We start from the raw sequence: 19,612 nt of genomic DNA on the forward strand, positions 1-19,612 counted from the left end.
AAAAAAGAAAAGATTTCCCCGATGGGGCTTTTTAGCAGCGGAATAGCAAAGTCAAAAATCTTTGTCATAATTGTATAGAAAGAAATTGATTTATTCAAAAATGTCCAATGTCATGGTGTAGTTCAATACAGTACAGTATATCATCTGGTTCAGAGATTGTATATTACATATTCCACAATCCAATAAAAACAGACATGTATAGTTACAAATTGTTATGATATTATATAGTAGTAGAGCCCCGACGCGTTTCGACCAACATAAGGTCTCTTCAGGGGGACAGGTGGATCTGAAAAAATACATGAATTCAGAGTTAAGAAACACATGTCAATGTAGATACCATTGGGTGAACCAATGATGGTATATTTACCGCTCAGAGGTGGAATACGTATTCCTATCACCCAGGATTCTAAGAGCCATTTACGGAATCCGAAAGGTCTCCGATGTTCGCCCCCGTCTACCCAGGAAGGGAGAAAGCACACCCCAGGGGACTTACAAGGAGCCACACTGTTCACGCCCCCGGAGGGGCGGAGGGACCTGCGCCTGCAATTAATACCCAATAGTAATCAAATTAAGTAATTATATAAAGTTAGTAAACTCATAGCGGTTTCACCAGAGTATCATTATAATATAAATGATTCTAAGTGTATACAAGTATATAAATAAAAGGACTGACGATAAGAAAGGGGGTTATTAATTGATAATTTGGCACTGTATTGTATATGTCCCATAAACATAATAATTTAATCAGTATTAAAAGATATAGTGTAAAGAGTATAAAAGTAAAAAAGTGTACAAATGGTTAACATAGCAGTGAAAGTGCATGGTGAGGTGTGGATAGCAAAAGTGTATGTGTGTGAGTGAATAAGCACCATCAGCGAATGCTATGGATACAATGAAACAAAACAAAAAACAAAACTTGCATGCTGTGAATAAAAGCTGAAAATAAATAAAAAAGTGATGGATGCTAAGACGCAAGTATGAAGGGGTGTGTGTGGTGATATGAAGTGCCATCATAATAGCAATAGAATTTACCTTATGCGGAGTGAGTACGTAAGAGCTTTTGAAGTATTAGAGTTTGTGACGATTGTTTGTTATTAGGACCGACCTGCTATTACGCAGGAAGGGTAGGGACTCAAATGCCAGAAAATAATAGGTGCAATACCGTCCATCCAGGCAAACATGTAGTTCTGAATTGCTGGGAGACGTCCAGTCTTTTATACCTAATTGTAAACAAGTAGGGTCATTCTGCGCAGGCGCCTGTCCCCCCTCCTCCCAAAAGATATGGCATGAGGGCCGCTGGGTAAGCCGCCCACGTGTGGCTCCCTCGGCGTTCCGGAAGGCTGTAAAGCCCCGACCTCTGTCGTCATCTCCTCCGCAACACGCGTGACGTCATGGCTCAGCACGCACGCCACACGCGCATGCGCACTTCGCCGAAGACAGTCAGGAGACAAACACGGGACGCCGCCGGCAAGGATAGGCTAAACCCGGCGGCCGGATTGACCCCCAACCGCCGGTTACAGCACAAAAGGGGGCGGACATGTGGACAAGTCCACAGGCCGCCCCACCTTGCCGGGAAGTCCTCGGGGGGCCGAACCCCACCCCTAAGGATCCGGGGGCGAACAGTCAGAAATCAATCATGACTCACAGTGGCCCCAAATCAAATAGCATAAATCGTGACAAATGGACATTAAAAATTGCATTTGTAAAATCATAAAATCATAAAAAAATCCAATAAGGACTGTTTATGTTTGACTATTGCGCAAGAGCTGTCTACTGCCATATCCACCCTGGTTATCTGCATGAGTTCCAATTATAGTGTATCCACAAAAATCATTTAAGATATTTGGACATCATACCATGCAGGGATCCATAGTGGATACATCCTGGTACATGGAGAGGGAAAAGATTGGATCTCAATCCAATCCCCCTATGTGGAATTTACTGTTGAAAATTGGAAAATGTGGAGGTCGGGTGGTGACGGAGAGACACATAGCCCTTGTCTTCTCTTAAAAGGTGTCATAATGGGGAAGGGGTGTTTAACCACCCAAAATTGGAATACCAAAAACAGAAAAAAGGAGACACCTAAAGGGAAGATGGAAAGCGCTGCACACCCCTGAATGCAAGTTATACCAAAAAAGAAAAGATTTCCCCGATGGGGCTTTTTAGCAGCGGAATAGCAAAGTCAAAAATCTTTGTCATAATTGTATAGAAAGAAATTGATTTATTCAAAAATGTCCAATGTCATGGTGTAGTTCAATACAGTACAGTATATCATCTGGTTCAGAGATTGTATATTACATATTCCACAATCCAATAAAAACAGACATGTATAGTTACAAATTGTTATGATATTATATAGTAGTAGAGCCCCGACGCGTTTCGACCAACATAAGGTCTCTTCAGGGGGACAGGTGGATCTGAAAAAATACATGAATTCAGAGTTAAGAAACACATGTCAATGTAGATACCATTGGGTGAACCAATGATGGTATATTTACCGCTCAGAGGTGGAATACGTATTCCTATCACCCAGGATTCTAAGAGCCATTTACGGAATCCGAAAGGTCTCCGATGTTCGCCCCCGTCTACCCAGGAAGGGAGAAAGCACACCCCAGGGGACTTACAAGGAGCCACACTGTTCACGCCCCCGGAGGGGCGGAGGGACCTGCGCCTGCAATTAATACCCAATAGTAATCAAATTAAGTAATTATATAAAGTTAGTAAACTCATAGCGGTTTCACCAGAGTATCATTATAATATAAATGATTCTAAGTGTATACAAGTATATAAATAAAAGGACTGACGATAAGAAAGGGGGTTATTAATTGATAATTTGGCACTGTATTGTATATGTCCCATAAACATAATAATTTAATCAGTATTAAAAGATATAGTGTAAAGAGTATAAAAGTAAAAAAGTGTACAAATGGTTAACATAGCAGTGAAAGTGCATGGTGAGGTGTGGATAGCAAAAGTGTATGTGTGTGAGTGAATAAGCACCATCAGCGAATGCTATGGATACAATGAAACAAAACAAAAAACAAAACTTGCATGCTGTGAATAAAAGCTGAAAATAAATAAAAAAGTGATGGATGCTAAGACGCAAGTATGAAGGGGTGTGTGTGGTGATATGAAGTGCCATCATAATAGCAATAGAATTTACCTTATGCGGAGTGAGTACGTAAGAGCTTTTGAAGTATTAGAGTTTGTGACGATTGTTTGTTATTAGGACCGACCTGCTATTACGCAGGAAGGGTAGGGACTCAAATGCCAGAAAATAATAGGTGCAATACCGTCCATCCAGGCAAACATGTAGTTCTGAATTGCTGGGAGACGTCCAGTCTTTTATACCTAATTGTAAACAAGTAGGGTCATTCTGCGCAGGCGCCTGTCCCCCCTCCTCCCAAAAGATATGGCATGAGGGCCGCTGGGTAAGCCGCCCACGTGTGGCTCCCTCGGCGTTCCGGAAGGCTGTAAAGCCCCGACCTCTGTCGTCATCTCCTCCGCAACACGCGTGACGTCATGGCTCAGCACGCACGCCACACGCGCATGCGCACTTCGCCGAAGACAGTCAGGAGACAAACACGGGACGCCGCCGGCAAGGATAGGCTAAACCCGGCGGCCGGATTGACCCCCAACCGCCGGTTACAGCACAAAAGGGGGCGGACATGTGGACAAGTCCACAGGCCGCCCCACCTTGCCGGGAAGTCCTCGGGGGGCCGAACCCCACCCCTAAGGATCCGGGGGCGAACAGTCAGAAATCAATCATGACTCACAGTGGCCCCAAATCAAATAGCATAAATCGTGACAAATGGACATTAAAAATTGCATTTGTAAAATCATAAAATCATAAAAAAATCCAATAAGGACTGTTTATGTTTGACTATTGCGCAAGAGCTGTCTACTGCCATATCCACCCTGGTTATCTGCATGAGTTCCAATTATAGTGTATCCACAAAAATCATTTAAGATATTTGGACATCATACCATGCAGGGATCCATAGTGGATACATCCTGGTACATGGAGAGGGAAAAGATTGGATCTCAATCCAATCCCCCTATGTGGAATTTACTGTTGAAAATTGGAAAATGTGGAGGTCGGGTGGTGACGGAGAGACACATAGCCCTTGTCTTCTCTTAAAAGGTGTCATAATGGGGAAGGGGTGTTTAACCACCCAAAATTGGAATACCAAAAACAGAAAAAAGGAGACACCTAAAGGGAAGATGGAAAGCGCTGCACACCCCTGAATGCAAGTTATACCAAAAAAGAAAAGATTTCCCCGATGGGGCTTTTTAGCAGCGGAATAGCAAAGTCAAAAATCTTTGTCATAATTGTATAGAAAGAAATTGATTTATTCAAAAATGTCCAATGTCATGGTGTAGTTCAATACAGTACAGTATATCATCTGGTTCAGAGATTGTATATTACATATTCCACAATCCAATAAAAACAGACATGTATAGTTACAAATTGTTATGATATTATATAGTAGTAGAGCCCCGACGCGTTTCGACCAACATAAGGTCTCTTCAGGGGGACAGGTGGATCTGAAAAAATACATGAATTCAGAGTTAAGAAACACATGTCAATGTAGATACCATTGGGTGAACCAATGATGGTATATTTACCGCTCAGAGGTGGAATACGTATTCCTATCACCCAGGATTCTAAGAGCCATTTACGGAATCCGAAAGGTCTCCGATGTTCGCCCCCGTCTACCCAGGAAGGGAGAAAGCACACCCCAGGGGACTTACAAGGAGCCACACTGTTCACGCCCCCGGAGGGGCGGAGGGACCTGCGCCTGCAATTAATACCCAATAGTAATCAAATTAAGTAATTATATAAAGTTAGTAAACTCATAGCGGTTTCACCAGAGTATCATTATAATATAAATGATTCTAAGTGTATACAAGTATATAAATAAAAGGACTGACGATAAGAAAGGGGGTTATTAATTGATAATTTGGCACTGTATTGTATATGTCCCATAAACATAATAATTTAATCAGTATTAAAAGATATAGTGTAAAGAGTATAAAAGTAAAAAAGTGTACAAATGGTTAACATAGCAGTGAAAGTGCATGGTGAGGTGTGGATAGCAAAAGTGTATGTGTGTGAGTGAATAAGCACCATCAGCGAATGCTATGGATACAATGAAACAAAACAAAAAACAAAACTTGCATGCTGTGAATAAAAGCTGAAAATAAATAAAAAAGTGATGGATGCTAAGACGCAAGTATGAAGGGGTGTGTGTGGTGATATGAAGTGCCATCATAATAGCAATAGAATTTACCTTATGCGGAGTGAGTACGTAAGAGCTTTTGAAGTATTAGAGTTTGTGACGATTGTTTGTTATTAGGACCGACCTGCTATTACGCAGGAAGGGTAGGGACTCAAATGCCAGAAAATAATAGGTGCAATACCGTCCATCCAGGCAAACATTATTTTTTTATAGTTTCAGGGCACCCGCCATTTATTACCTAGTCTCACTAGTGTACCCCTAAATTTAGGGGTGTCTACTTTCCAAAATGGGGTCATTTGAGGGGGGGGGGGGTTTGTGCCATCTTGGCATTTTATGGCCTTCAAAACTGTAACGCCCTTAGAAAGCCTGAAGGCGGTGCTTGGTTTTCTGGGCCCCGTACGCGGCTAGGCTCCCAAAAAGTCCCACATATGTGGTATGCCCGTACTCAGGAGAAGCAGCAGAATTTATTTTGGGGTGTCATTTCACATATGCCCATGGCATGCGTGAGCAATATATCATTTAGTGACAACTTTGTGAAAAAATAAAATAAAAAAAAAAGTTTGTAATTTTCCCGCAACTTGTGGCAAAATATAAAATATTCCATGGACTCAACATGCCTCTCAGCAAATAGCTTGGGGTGTCTACTTTCTAAAATGGGGTCATTTGTGGGGGTTTTGTGCCATCTTGGCATTTTATGGCCTTCAAAACTGTAATAGGTAGTGAGGAGTGAAGTCAAATATTTACGCCCTTAGAAAACCTGAAGGCGGTTCTTGGCTTTCGGGGCCCCGTACGCAGCTAGGCTCCCAAAAAATCCCACACATGTGGTATCCCCGTACTCAGGAGAAGCAGCAGAATTTATTTTGGGGTGTCATTTCACATATGCCCATGGCATGTGTGAGCAATATATCATTTAGTGACAACTTTGTGAAAAAAAAAAAAAAAAAAATTAAAGTTTGTAATTTTCCCGCAACTTGTGGCAAAATATAAAATATTCCATGGACTCAACATGCCTCTCAGCAAATAGCTTGGGGTGTCTACTTTCTAAAATGGGGTCATTTGTGGGGGTTTTGTGCCATCTTGGCATTTTATGGCCTTCAAAACTGTAATAGGTAGTGAGAAGTGAAATCAAAGATTTACGCCCTTAGAAAGCCTGAAGGCGGTGCTTGGTTTTCGGGGCCCCGTACGCGGCTAGGCTCCCAAAAAGTCCCACATATGTGGTATCCCCGCACTCAGGAGAAGCAGCAGAATTTATTTTGGGGTGTCATTTCACATATGCCCATAGCATGTGTGAGCAATATATAATTTAGTGACAACTTTGTGATAAAAAAAAAAGTTTGTAATTTTCCCGCAACTTGTGGCAAAATATAAAATATTCCATGGACTCAACATGCCTCTCAGCAAATAGCTTGGGGTGTCTACTTTCTAAAATGGGGTCATTTGTGGGGGTTTTGTGCCATCTTGGCATTTTATGGCCTTCAAAACTGTAATAGGTAGTGAGAAGTGAAATCAAAAATTTACGCCCTTCGAAAGCCTGAAGGCGGTGCTTGGTTTTCGGGGGCCCCGTACACGGCTAGGCTCCCAAAAAGTCCCACATATGTGGTATCCCCGCACTCAGGAGAAGCAGCAGAATTTATTTTGGGGTGTCATTTCACATATGCCTATAGCATGTGTGAGCAATATATAATTTAGTGACAACTTTGTGATGAAAAAAAAAAGTTTGTAATTTTCCCGCAACTTGTGGCAAAATATAAAATATTCCATGGACTCAACATGCCTCTCAGCAAATAGCTTGGGGTGTCTACTTTCTAAAATGGGGTCATTTGTGGGGGTTTTGTGCCATCTTGGCATTTTATGGCCTTCAAAACTGTAATAGGTAGTGAGAAGTGAAATCAAAGATTTACGCCCTTAGAAAGCCTGAAGGCGGTGCTTGGTTTTCGGGGCCCCGTACGCGGCTAGGCTCCCAAAAAGTCCCACATATGTGGTATCCCCGCACTCAGGAGAAGCAGCAGAATTTATTTTGGGGTGTCATTTCACATATGCCCATAGCATGTGTGAGCAATATATAATTTAGTGACAACTTTGTGATAAAAAAAAAGTTTGTAATTTTCCCGCAACTTGTGGCAAAATATAAAATATTCCATGGACTCAACATGCCTCTCAGCAAATAGCTTGGGGTGTCTACTTTCTAAAATGGGGTCATTTGTGGGGGTTTTGTGCCATCTTGGCATTTTATGGCCTTCAAAACTGTAATAGGTAGTGAGAAGTGAAATCAAAAATTTACGCCCTTAGAAAGCCTGAAGGCGGTGCTTGGTTTTCGGGGGCCCTGTACACAGCTAGGCTCCCAAAAAGTCCCACATATGTGGTATCCCCGCACTCAGGAGAAGCAGCAGAATTTATTTTGGGGTGTCATTTCACATATGCCTATAGCATGTGTGAGCAATATATAATTTAGTGACAACTTTGTGATAAAAAAAAAAAGTTTGTAATTTTCCCGCAACTTGTGGCAAAATATAAAATATTCCATGGACTCAACATGCCTCTCAGCAAATAGCTTGGGGTGTCTACTTTCTAAAATTGGGTCATTTGTGGGGGTTTCGTGCCATCTTGGCATTTTATGGCCTTCAAAACTGTAATAGGTAGTGAGAAGTGAAATCAAAAATTTACGCCCTTAGAAAGCCTGAAGGCGGTGCTTGGTTTTCGGGGCCCCGTACGCGGCTAGGCTCCCAAAAAGTCCCACATATGTGGTATCCCCGCACTCAGGAGAAGCAGCAGAATTTATTTTGGGGTGTCATTTCACATATGCCCATAGCATGTGTGAGCAATATATAATTTAGTGACAACTTTGTGAAAAAAAAAAGTTTGTAATTTTCCCGCAACTTGTGGCAAAATATAAAATATTCCATGGACTCAACATGCCTCTCAGCAAATAGCTTGGGGTGTCTACTTTCTAAAATGGGGTCATTTGTGGGGGTTTTGTGCCACCTTGGCATTTTATGGCCTTCAAAATTGTAATAGGTAGTGAGAAGTGAAATCAAAGATTTACGCCCTTAGAAAGCCTGAAGGCGGTGCTTGGTTTTCGGGGCCCCGTACGCGGCTAGGCTCCCAAAAAGTCCCACATATGTGGTATCCCCGCACTCAGGAGAAGCAGCAGAATTTATTTTGGGGTGTCATTTCACATATGCCCATAGCATGTGTGAGCAATATATAATTTAGTGACAACTTTGTGGAAAAAAAAAAAAAGTTTGTAATTTTCCCGCAACTTGTGGCAAAATATAAAATATTCCATGGACTCAACATGCCTCTCAGCAAATAGCTTGGGGTGTCTACTTTCTAAAATGGGGTCATTTGTGGGGGTTTTGTGCCATCTTGGCATTTTATGGCCTTCAAAACTGTAATAGGTAGTGAGAAGTGAAATCAAAGATTTACGCCCTTAGAAAGCCTGAAGGCGGTGCTTTGTTTTCGGGGCCCCGTACGCGGCTAGGCTCCCAAAAAGTCCCACATATGTGGTATCCCCGTACTCAGGAGAAGCAGCAGAATTAATTTTGGGGTGTCATTTCACATATGCCCATAGCATGTGTGAGCAATATATCATTTAGTGACAACTTTGTGTAAAAAAAAAAAAAAAAATTTTTTTGTCATTATTCAATCGCTTGAGGCAAAAAAATAAAATATTCAATGGGCTCAACATGCCACTTATCAATTTCCTTAGGGGGTCTACTTTCCAAAATGGGGTCATTTGGGGGGGTTTTGTACTGCCCTGCCATTTTAGCACCTCAAGAAATGAGATAGGCAGTCGTAAACTAAAAGCTGCGTAAATTCCAGGAAACGTACCTTAGTTTGTAGATGTGACAACTTTTGCGCAAACCAATAAATATACAGTTATTGACTTTTTTTTTACCAAAGACATGTGGCTGAATACATTTTGGCCTAAATGTATGACTAAAATTGAGTTTATTGGATTTTTCTAATAACAAAAAGTAGAAAATATCATTTTTTTTCAAAATTTGCGGTCTTTTTACGTTTATATCGCAAAAAATTAAAATCGCAGAGGCAATCAAATACCATCAAAAGAAAGCTCTATTTGTGGGAAGAAAAGGACGCAAATTTTGTTTGGGTACAACATTGCATGACCGCGCAATTACCAGTTAAAGCAGCGCAGTGCCAAATTGTAAAAAGACCTCTGGTCATTGACCAGCAAAATGGTCCGGTCTGAAAGTGGTTAAGGTGAGTAGGTTTACTGGGATTTAGACATAGCTGTCTCTATAATCTAATAATAAATTTAGCAAAATAAGAAAGGATAATATTGAGATACAGGTTGAGTTTAAGCTGAAATACACAAAATATCTAGCTTACCTTTACATTGTTCAAGAGAGCGTTGCAAAGTAATACAAAGGTAGAATGTCGCAATAGCAATTAGATGAGATGATTGCTGTATAACACGAAATATCAGCAACGACGGGACTTGGAATCTATCATTTTTCAGGATCCTTACGTGTCTTTAATCATGTAGCGAGTATAATCTAAATATAGCATAAGGATGAGAAAGCATAATTACTGGCAGAGTATGACATGGCAAAGAAACAAACTGCATTAGAAATGTGAGATAGATGAAATCCCCATTGGTTACTCTTACAGGTAACCATTAATACAGTTAACACGGCTACATACTACAAAGTGTGAGCTGAGCAGCTAAAGGATATACATTATATAAGAGTAAATTGACTTAGCTTAAAATTCAAAAGTGTAAATCTTTCCATTTATTTTCTGAAACACTGGCTGTTGTCAGTAACAATAGCCAGTGTAGGTGTTGCTTATCAGTAACCCTGAACGTTAATATTTTACATAAGGATGTATGCTTGATGTGAATGCAAAATAGTTGCATAATGTTCTATCAATGTAATCAGGACTTTATTGCTTTCTTTTGCTGTTTCAAGTACAACTCAATCATGTAAACCATCCCACGGCTTTTCTCACATTTTGATTCGGTTAAAATAAATGTGTTGCCTTTGTGATAATCAGTGTCACAGTTAAAGTGGAGAAAAAGAAGTAATACACAAAATAGAGTCAAAAGGTGGAAGAGTTTATTATCTTATGCCATGTTTGCTAAAGATTTAGCCTTTGTTTTGGTAGTGGTATAAAATTGGAGACAACATGACATTTAAATGTTTTAATATCACAGGGAGGAAGTGTCGCAGTTCAACGGTAGGAGATTGAAAGCTTAGTTGTATTAGCTTAAAAATATCTGAGAAATAGTTGCATTCGTCTAAATTGAAAATTTATGCCGGTACCACAGAGAAAGCTGATATTAGATGAGTTGATCTTTGCATTAAACAATCCATTTCCAATTGCAGAGAGATACCAGCCTAATGTCAAGAAAAGCAATAAATGTAATAGTAAAACTCTAGCTAATAGAACCACTTTTGGAGGAACCTCTATCTGTTGCCACCTTTTTCAGCCAGACATCCACCCCAGGGGGCTCCTTCCGCTTCCAGTACAAGAGGATGCAACTTTTTGCTGCCGTGGCCAGGAGAGATAAGATAGATTTCTGATAGGCCCTGCTCGGTATGGTATGGTGATGTGGGAGAAAGAACTCAGCTGACCGGGGCAGCACCCGATCCGTGAACCTTTGCATTATGTCATGTACCTCTGTCCAGAACATAGACAATATCTTGTACCCTGATTTCTGCTGTTGGGCCGAGGTCTTATTCAAGAAGAGGAAAAGCCTCTCAGGTGGACTCTCATTTAACTGTATACCCAAGTCAAATTCCCACTTGGCTATTTAGGGGGGTCTGTAAACTTCTGTGGGTATTACGAGGCTTTGGTATGCCAGTGAGATCATATAGTGGTTTGGCCCCTGCTCTGTGCACAAAAGTTCAAAGGGCATCAGGGCCCTCCCGTAGGGGTCGGGGTGGGCTGTGATCTCAAAAAGTGAGCCAACTGGAGCTTCTGCCAGAATGTGAGGTTCGCAAAAAGGGGATCCTGCATGATGCTCTCCATGGTCATCCACTTACCGTGACTGATGAATTAATCAAGTTGAGATCTGCCTACCTCCTTTAGAGTCTAGAAATATGGGTTGCTGAGACCCGGGCTAAAGGCCGGATTAGCAATCCCTGGCATTATTGGAGAGGGGCTTGGTGCCACCGAATGCGCTCAAACTGCTTTTTGGATTATCCGGCAAGTTTCACCCACCGTGGGATGAAGTATAGCGTGATGTTGAAGATTCTGCTGACACCAGGGTAGTCCCTCCAAATCCACTCCTTAGAGGAGCCGCTCCACCTGGACCCATTGTTTAAGTGTCCCATGTCAGGCCTGGATGTCACCCTGGAAAGGAGAGACTGGGGAAGCAGGAAAAGATCAATTCTGGTGTAGGAATCATGTGGAAGGGAGTAGAATGTGTAGTCCCACTGGTTAGGGTTGAGGATCCTCCAGACATCTACCAGGTGAAAAGAATAAAAATTCTTCTTCAGACGCTTAAGTGCCACGTATGAAACCTGAGACGACTGTCTAGAAGTGTTTAAGGAAAGATTCATGGCGAAGTTCAGATCGCCACCCCAGGATCACCGCCCCCTCAGCAAAATCCTGTAACCTTGTCAGAATTGGCTCCAGGAAGCCGATCTGGTCACTGTTGGGGAGGTAAAGGTTTACCAGTGTGACGAGGGATCCGCCCAGGGTTCCTTTCACGAATAGGGCATGTCCCTCAATATCCCTCCATTGGTCTCGGAATGCCCACGGAGTTCTGGAGCGTATCAGCATTATGACCCCTTTAGATTTAGACTCAGAGGAGCACCTGTGGTAGGCAACTGGAAAACAGCGATCATGGAGTGGTTGTGGTCTATCAGCTCGGAAATGAATTTCCTGGAGGATGCATATGTGGGCTTTCGAATGTCTTAGGTTGTTAGACATTAGCATAAGGGTCTCCGATGAGCCCATGGCCTCGGTAGAGAGCAGGGGCAAGGGGAAGCAAGGAAAAAAATGGGAGGAAGGGGGCAGGAGAGAAAGGGGAGGGTGAGGGAAAGAAGAGGGGAAATACCAGGGAGAGGATCACAGAGCTAGTAGTGATCCCAATGATCTAAAACTCCACTGGCGTAAGAGAGAACTAGTCTCGTTACACCCTCAGGGCTCCTGCAAGGGGCCCTCAGAAGGGTGCAATCCTATGTGGGGGAAGTGGTCTGGTACCGCGGAATTCAGGAGCTCCCCAACCAGACCCAAACTATCAACCAACATCGTATAATAAGAGGTAAGCCAGAACTTTCCACTAAAAAACTATATACGCTACATTATAACAGTCGGCATCCCCGTTTCTTGTAGGGAGCATCCCTGGGGGACCCCAAATAGGACCCCCAGAAGCGGCCCAACAGGAAGGATGACCAGAACACAAAGATCAACCCCCCTCCAGTGGCAGCAAAGCCCATCAGTCCAGAAGAATACAAAAGCAAGGTGCAAGCTGAGCTGTAAGGAAGTAAAAGGTTAATACAGCAGTAGTAAAACCTACAAATCAGTCCTCCCACCCTGACTAGTCTCTCCGGGGGGTCCCCAAGAACAGGTTGTGAGCAGCAGAGTTTACACCTAGGATCCCCAGGAGGCAGCGCCCTCATCTACAGGCGGCGGCGCTCCCCAAGAGGGGATCTACCTGGTTACACAGGGGGCCATTCAGTCAATTCCTTGGAGGGAGGGGGCTATGAGGACCTAAGATGACAAACGGGGACACCAGACACCAGGGAGGAGAACCCACCGCCAGCATTATTCCGTCTAACGGGCAGGGGTTACAGTCAGTTGAGCACAAAGAAGCCCTGGGCTGCAAGCTACTTACATGGGGGTGTCCTGAAGATTCAAGGCTCCGGGTCGCCTCTCCCGATCGGGGAAGGCTACCTCCGTCTCCTCCTAGACAACTGGCATGGCAAGCCCAGCGGGGCTCCTCCAGGTGCAGGCTGAGCATATCTAGTGGAGAGCGGGCTCAACCAATCCGGCAGCTGTATCGGCTCCACCCCTAGAAACAGAAATAAATCTGGGAGGTCAGCGTGGCATTGCAGTGTGAACGATTAATTTGCCTTGTGGACGGTCGGTTGGATGGGGAAACCCCATCGATATGGTAGCGCAGCCCTGGGTAGCATTCCAAGTAAGGGCTTCAGCATCGCTCTTCGGATAAGTGTGGCTCAGGAAACGTCTGGGAAAAAAGAGATCTGTGCCCCATCAAAGTCTTTCAGACTCTTTGGGCGCACTGCTCTCAGAATCTGCTCCTTGGTTGAAATATGATGCAGGTGGCAGATAACATCCCGGGGTCTGTCCACATTCGTGGGTCTGGGGCCGATCGCCCTGTGGACCCTGTCGAATTCTTTGGGTGCTAGGGATTCTCCTTTGAGAATGATCGCCTGAACCATTTCTTGCAAATTCTCTGGACCATTCGCCTCCGGGATCCCACGGAGCCGCAGGTTTTGGCAGCGGCTCCGGTTCTCCAAGTCCTCGGTGTGCGGCTGCACTTCCGCCAGCTGGTCCTGGTTCCTCCGATGGGCTCATTCTAGCTGGGCCACTCTCATCTCCAGGGCATCTCTGGCTGCCTCCTGCCTCGTCAGTCGCCCATCTATCCCTGTCACCTTCATGCGTATCTCCTGAAGGTCCTGGCGGTGCGGTTCTTCCACCCTCTGCTCCTCCATGTCCACCTTCGTGGGGAGGCTGAGTCCTCTCCCGGTGTCTGTGAGGAGGTATCAATACCAATCTGACTCCTGGAGGGGGAACCGAGAAGAGTCGAGATCCCCGTCCCGCCAGGGGCTGCTGGCTCGGGTGCTGTGCGAACACCATGTTTCTTGACGGGGAAGAAGAAGAAGCCAGCCCGCTGCCTCAGTGCAGGCATCCAGGACACTTCTGGCTCTGTCCCTGAGGAATCGGTCGATCTGGGTCACCGCGGCCGCCTTGAAACACCCCCTGTGCTTTCCTCTACGTCTGCTGCTCATGGCCAATAAAAGCAGAACTTTTACAAAAGGGCTTAACCTCCTTGATTAGAGGGTCCGGCTGCCGGAGCCGGACCCTGTGAGTATATAGAGCTTATTAAAAAAAAAGCCTGCGGCACCAGGTATTCCCAGAATGTTTCCCATCCAGGTACTAACCAGGCCCGACCCTGCTCAGCATCCGAGATCAAACGAGATCGGGTGCATTCAGGGTGATGTGGCCATAGGCGATCTTGGTGTCCACTCTAAACCCTCTTGACAAACGCCAAGATGGTCAACTCGGCAAACTACAGAAAAATAAAACAGGTCATCGACGCCAACAATATATTAAAAAAAGCCTATGGCACCTGGTACTCCCAGGCGGTCTTCCATCCAGGTACTAACCAGACCTGACCCTGCTTAGCATCCGAGATCAGATGAGATGGGGTGCATTCAGGGTGATTCAGGCCGTAGGCAATCTTGTGGGCCAATCTCAACCCTCTTGACAAATGCCAAGATGGTCACCTCGGCAAACAAGCAGAAACATAAAAAAGGTTGTCGACGCCAACAGCATATTATAAAACTGCCTACGGCACCTGATATTCCCAGGGGGTCTCCCTTCCAGGTACTAAATAGGCCCGACCCTGCTTAGAATCCGAGATCAGACGAGATTGGGCGCATTCAGGGTGATGTGGCCATAGGCGATCTTGCTGGCCACTCTCAACCCTCATGACAAACTCCAAGATGGTCACCTCGGCAAACAAGCAGAAAAATAAAACAGGTTGTGGACGCCAACAACATATTAAAAAACAGCCTACGGCACCTGATACTCCCAGGCGGTCACTCATGCAGGTACTAACCAGGCAAAACCCTGCTTAGCATTCGAGATCAGACGAAATTGCGCACATTCAGGGGGATGTGGCTTTAGGCGATCTTGCTGGCCACTCTCAACCCTCTTGACAACGCCAAGATGGTCATGTCGGCAAACAAGCAAAAAAATAAAACAGGTCGTCGATGCCAACAACATATTAAAAGAAAGCCTACGGCACCTAGTATTCCCAGGTGGTCTCCCATGCAGATACTAACCAGGCCTGACACTGCTTAGCCTCCGAGATCAGACGAGATTGGCCTCATTCAGGGTGATGTGGCCGTAGGCGATCTTGCTGGCCACTCTCAACCCTCTTGACAAACGCCAAGATGGTCACCTCAGCAAACAAGCAGAAAAATAAAACAGGTCGTCAACGCCAAAACATATAAAAAAACTACGGCCACATAGCCCTGAATGCGCCCAATCTCGTCTGATCTCGGATGCTAAGCGGGGTCGGGCCTGGTTCATACCTGGACAGGTGACCGCCTTGGAATACCAGGTGCTGTAGGCAGTTTTTTAATATGTTGTTGGCGTCAGCGACCTGTTTTATTTTTCTGCTTGTTTCCCGAAGTGACCATCCTGGCATTTGTCAAGAGGGTTGAGAGTGGCCAGCAAGATCGCCTACAGCCACATCACCCTGAATGCGCCCCATTTCATCTGATCCTGAATGCTAAGCAAGGTCAGGTCTGCTTGTTTGCCGAGTTGACCATCTTGGCGTTTGTCAAGAGGGTTGAGAGTGGCCAGCAAAATTACCTACGGCTACATCACCTTGAAAGCGCCCAATTTTGTCTGATCTCGGATGCTAAGCAGGGTTGGGCCTGGTTAGTACCTGGGTGGGAGACCGCCTGGAAAATTTCCGCCTGGTGGGAATTTCAGGTGCCGTAGGCTTTTTTTTAATATGTTGTTGGCATCGACGACCTGTTTTATTTTTCTGCTTGTTTGCCGAGGTGACCATATTGGTGTTTGTCAAGAGGGTTGAGAGTGGCCAACAAAATCGCCTATTGTCACATCACCCTGAATGCGCCCGATCTCGTCTGATCTCAGATGCTGAGTAGGGTCGGGCCTGGTAAGTACCTGGATGGGAAACAACGTGGAAAAACCTGGTGCCGTAGTATTTTTTTTAATATGTTGTTGGCATCGACGACCTGTTTTATTTTTCTGCTTGTTTGCCGGCATGACCATCTTGGCGTTTGTCAAGAGGGTTGAGAGTGGCCAGCAAGATTTCCTACGGCCACATCACCCTGAATGCGCCAAATTTTGTCTGATCTCGGATGATATGCAGGGTTGGGCCTGGGTAGTACCTGGATGGAAGATCGCCTGGGAATATCAGGTGCCATAGGCTTTTTTTTAATTTGTTGTTGGCGTCGACAACCTGTTTTATTTTTCTGCTTGTTTGCTGAGGTGACCATATTGGTGTTTGTCAAGAGGGTTGAGAGTGGCCAGCAATATCGCCTACGGCCACATCACCCTGAATGAGGCCAATCTCATCTGATCTTGGATGCTAAGCAGGGTCAGGCCTGGTTAGTACCTGGATGGGAGACCGCCTGGGAATATCAGGTGCAGTAGGCTTTTTTTTAATTTGTTGTTGGCGTCGACGACCTGTTTTATTTTTCTGCTTGTATGCCGAGTTGACCATCTTGGTGTTTGTCAAGAGGGTTGAGAGTGGCCAACAAGATCACCTACGGCTACATCACCATGAAAGGGTGCAATTTCGTCTGATCTCGAATGCTAAGCCGGGTTGGGCCTGGTTAGTACCTGGATGGGAGACCGCCTGGGAGTATCAGGTGCCGTAGGCTTTTTTTTTATGTTGTTGGCGTTGACGACCTGTTTTATTTTTCTGCTTGTTTGCCGAGTTGACCATCTTGGCATTTGTCAAGAGGGTTGAGAGTGGCCAACAAAATTGCCTACGGCCACATGCCCCTATATGTGTCCAACCTCGTCTGATCTCGGATGCTGAGCAGGGTTGGGCCTGGTAAGTACCTGGATGGGAAACCGCCTGGAAAAACCTGGTGCCGCAGGCTTTTTTTTAAATATATTGTTTGGCATCGGCGACCTGTTGTTTTTTTCTGCTTGTTTGCCGAGGAGACCATCTTGGCGTTTGTCAAGAGGGTTGAGAGTGGCCACAAAGCTCAGAAGCTGAGCAGTGTCGGGCCTGGTTAGTACCTGGATGGGAGACCGCCTGGGAATACCAGGTGCCGTAGGCTTTTTTTTAATATGTTGTTGGCGTCGACGACCTGTTTTATTTCTATGCTTGTTTGCCGAGGTGACCACCCACAAGCAATCGTTAGCCACACACACACTGGCAGACCTCACCTCCCTGAGAAACCAATTGAGGGCTCTGGCACTGTTTAGGGCCAAAGCAGTTCTTGCGAAATGCAAGCACTCCTTTTATGAACACAGCAACAAATGTGGTACGATACTGGCCAGGGCTCTGAGAAACCAGAGGGTGCGGGCCTTTATCCCGGAGATATTGGGGGAGGCAAACTCTAAGGTTTATGCCACGGAGGAAATAGCGGAGGAGTTTCATAAATATTATAGATCACTGTATAACCTGCCACCCCTATCCTTGGGAAGAGATAGGTCCCTGGAATGAGAGGCCATTCGGGATTACATCCAGAAATCGGGCCTTCCTCGGCTGCCAGAGGAGGCCTTGACAGCCATGGAGGCGCCCCTTTTGGGGGAAGAGGTAACTCGTGCCATTTCCCAAATGCATAGTGGTAAAGCCCCAGGCCCAGACGGGTACTCGCTTCCCTACTACAAGATCTTCGGGGACCTGTTATGCCCGTATTTTTTAGCTGCCTATAACGAGGCCGGAGAGGGTGGGTCTCTTCCGGACGATACCCTACGGGCCTTCATAAAGGTGATTCCCAAAGAGGGCAAAGACCCCCTTCACTGCCAAAACTATAGGCCTATCTCCCTCCTCAACGTGGATCTCAAGATCTTCACCAAGGCTCTCTCAATGTGCCTGTCGGAGTGGATCCCCTCTCTGGTTCACTTATTCCAGGTGCCCTTGAGGGAGGCGAGGGACAATAGCACAAAGGCGATCAACCTGATTCACACGGCCAAGACACAGAGCGCATCACGAGTGTTCTGACTAAATACAATCTCTTAGCAGCAGGGACCTGATCTACCCATCAGCTAGCTGTGATTGACAGGTAGATTGAAGTGGAAGCTGTCATGGGGCCTCCTACTGGCAATGCCTGAATGGTCAGGTGTGCGGAACTTACTATTGCGAGCTGTGTCGGCGGCTGTTGGTGTAGCACCTGACATACAGCTCGCATACTTCAAAGTCTTGCAGGACATGGCTGCTAATGGGAACTGAGTTCCTGTTGGGGAAATATTAAAGGAACTCCCTTCTCGTGAGTTTTCGCAGGACTTGAGCCCTGCCTCTCCCCCAATGTAATATTGGCTGAGCATGGATGGGTATGGTTGGGTATTGGCAGAGTAAGTATTGGCAGGGAAAGTATTGGCAGGGCATTGCAGAATATTGGCAAGATAAGTATTGGCAGGGTATTGAAGAGTATTGGCAGAGTATTGCAGATTATTGCTGGGTATTGCCGATTATTGCTGGGTATTGCAGATTATTGGCAGGGCACTGCTGGGTATTGCAGGGTAAGTATTGCAGAGTAAGTATTGCAGAGTATTGACAGAGTAAGTATTGCAGAGTATTGGCAGGGTATGTATTGCAGAGTATTGGCAGGGAGAGTACTGCAGAGTATTGGCAGGGTATGTATTGCAGAGTATTGGCAGGGTATTACAGAGTATTGGCAGGGTATGTATTGCAGAGTATTGGCGGGGTATTTTTGTGCAGAGTATTGGCAGAGTAAGTATTGCAGAGTATTGGCAGAGTAAGTATTGCAGAGTATTGGCAGGGTAAGTATTGCTGAGTATTAGCAGAGTAAGTATTGCAGAGTATTGGCAGCCAGGGTATGTTTTGCAGAGTATTGGCAGGGTGAGTACTGCAGAGTATTGGCAGGGTATTTATTGCAGGGTATTGGCAGGGTATTGCAGAGTATTGGCAGGGTATGTATTGCAGAGTATTGGCAGAGAAAGTATTGCAGAGTATTGGCAGGGTATGTATTGCAGAGTATTGGCAGCGTGAGTACTGCAGAGTATTGGCAGGGTGAGTACTGCAGAGCATTGAGAGGGTATGTATTGCAGAGTATTGGCAGGGTATTGCAGAGCATTGGCAGGGTATGTATTGCAGAGTATTGGCAGGGTATTGCAGAGTATTGGCAGGGTATGTATTGCAGAGTATTGGCAGGGTATGCATTGCAGAGTATTGGTAGGGTATTTCCGAGTATTGGCAGGGTGTGGCAGAGTACTGGCAGGGTATGTATTGCAGAGTATGAATTGCAGAGTATTGGCAGGGTATTGCAGAGTATTGGCAGGGTATGTATTGCAGAGTACTGGCAGGGTATGTATAGCAGAGTATTGGCAGGGTATTACAGAGTATTGGCAGGGTATTGCTGAGTACTGGCAGGGTATGTATTGCAGAGTATTGGCAGGGTGTTGCAGAGTACTGGCAGGGTATGTATTGCAGTTTATTGGCAGGGTATTGCAGAGTACTGGTAGGGTAT

General features: G+C 45.2%; 7 pseudogenes; 3 read left to right on the forward strand and 4 right to left on the reverse strand.

Annotated features, from left to right (window-relative positions):
• Positions 1–14,295: 14,295 nt before the first annotated feature.
• LOC143951394 (5S ribosomal RNA) lies at positions 14,296–14,414 on the reverse strand (annotated as a pseudogene).
• Positions 14,415–14,520: 106 nt separating this feature from the next.
• LOC143945073 (5S ribosomal RNA) lies at positions 14,521–14,640 on the reverse strand (annotated as a pseudogene).
• A 108-nt stretch (positions 14,641–14,748) lies between these two features.
• On the reverse strand, positions 14,749–14,867 carry LOC143955539 (5S ribosomal RNA; annotated as a pseudogene).
• Positions 14,868–15,201: 334 nt separating this feature from the next.
• Positions 15,202–15,320, reverse strand: LOC143949150 (5S ribosomal RNA; annotated as a pseudogene).
• A 463-nt stretch (positions 15,321–15,783) lies between these two features.
• Positions 15,784–15,920, forward strand: LOC143952489 (5S ribosomal RNA; annotated as a pseudogene).
• Positions 15,921–16,482: 562 nt separating this feature from the next.
• LOC143954640 (5S ribosomal RNA) lies at positions 16,483–16,601 on the forward strand (annotated as a pseudogene).
• Positions 16,602–16,709: 108 nt separating this feature from the next.
• LOC143953449 (5S ribosomal RNA) lies at positions 16,710–16,828 on the forward strand (annotated as a pseudogene).
• Positions 16,829–19,612: the final 2,784 nt, after the last annotated feature.

Source organism: Lithobates pipiens, unplaced genomic scaffold (assembly GCF_037356315.1).
Source record: "Lithobates pipiens isolate NorthernLeopardFrog02 unplaced genomic scaffold, aLitPip1_a1.2 Scaffold_10, whole genome shotgun sequence".
Taxonomy (NCBI): Eukaryota; Metazoa; Chordata; class Amphibia; order Anura; family Ranidae; genus Lithobates; species Lithobates pipiens.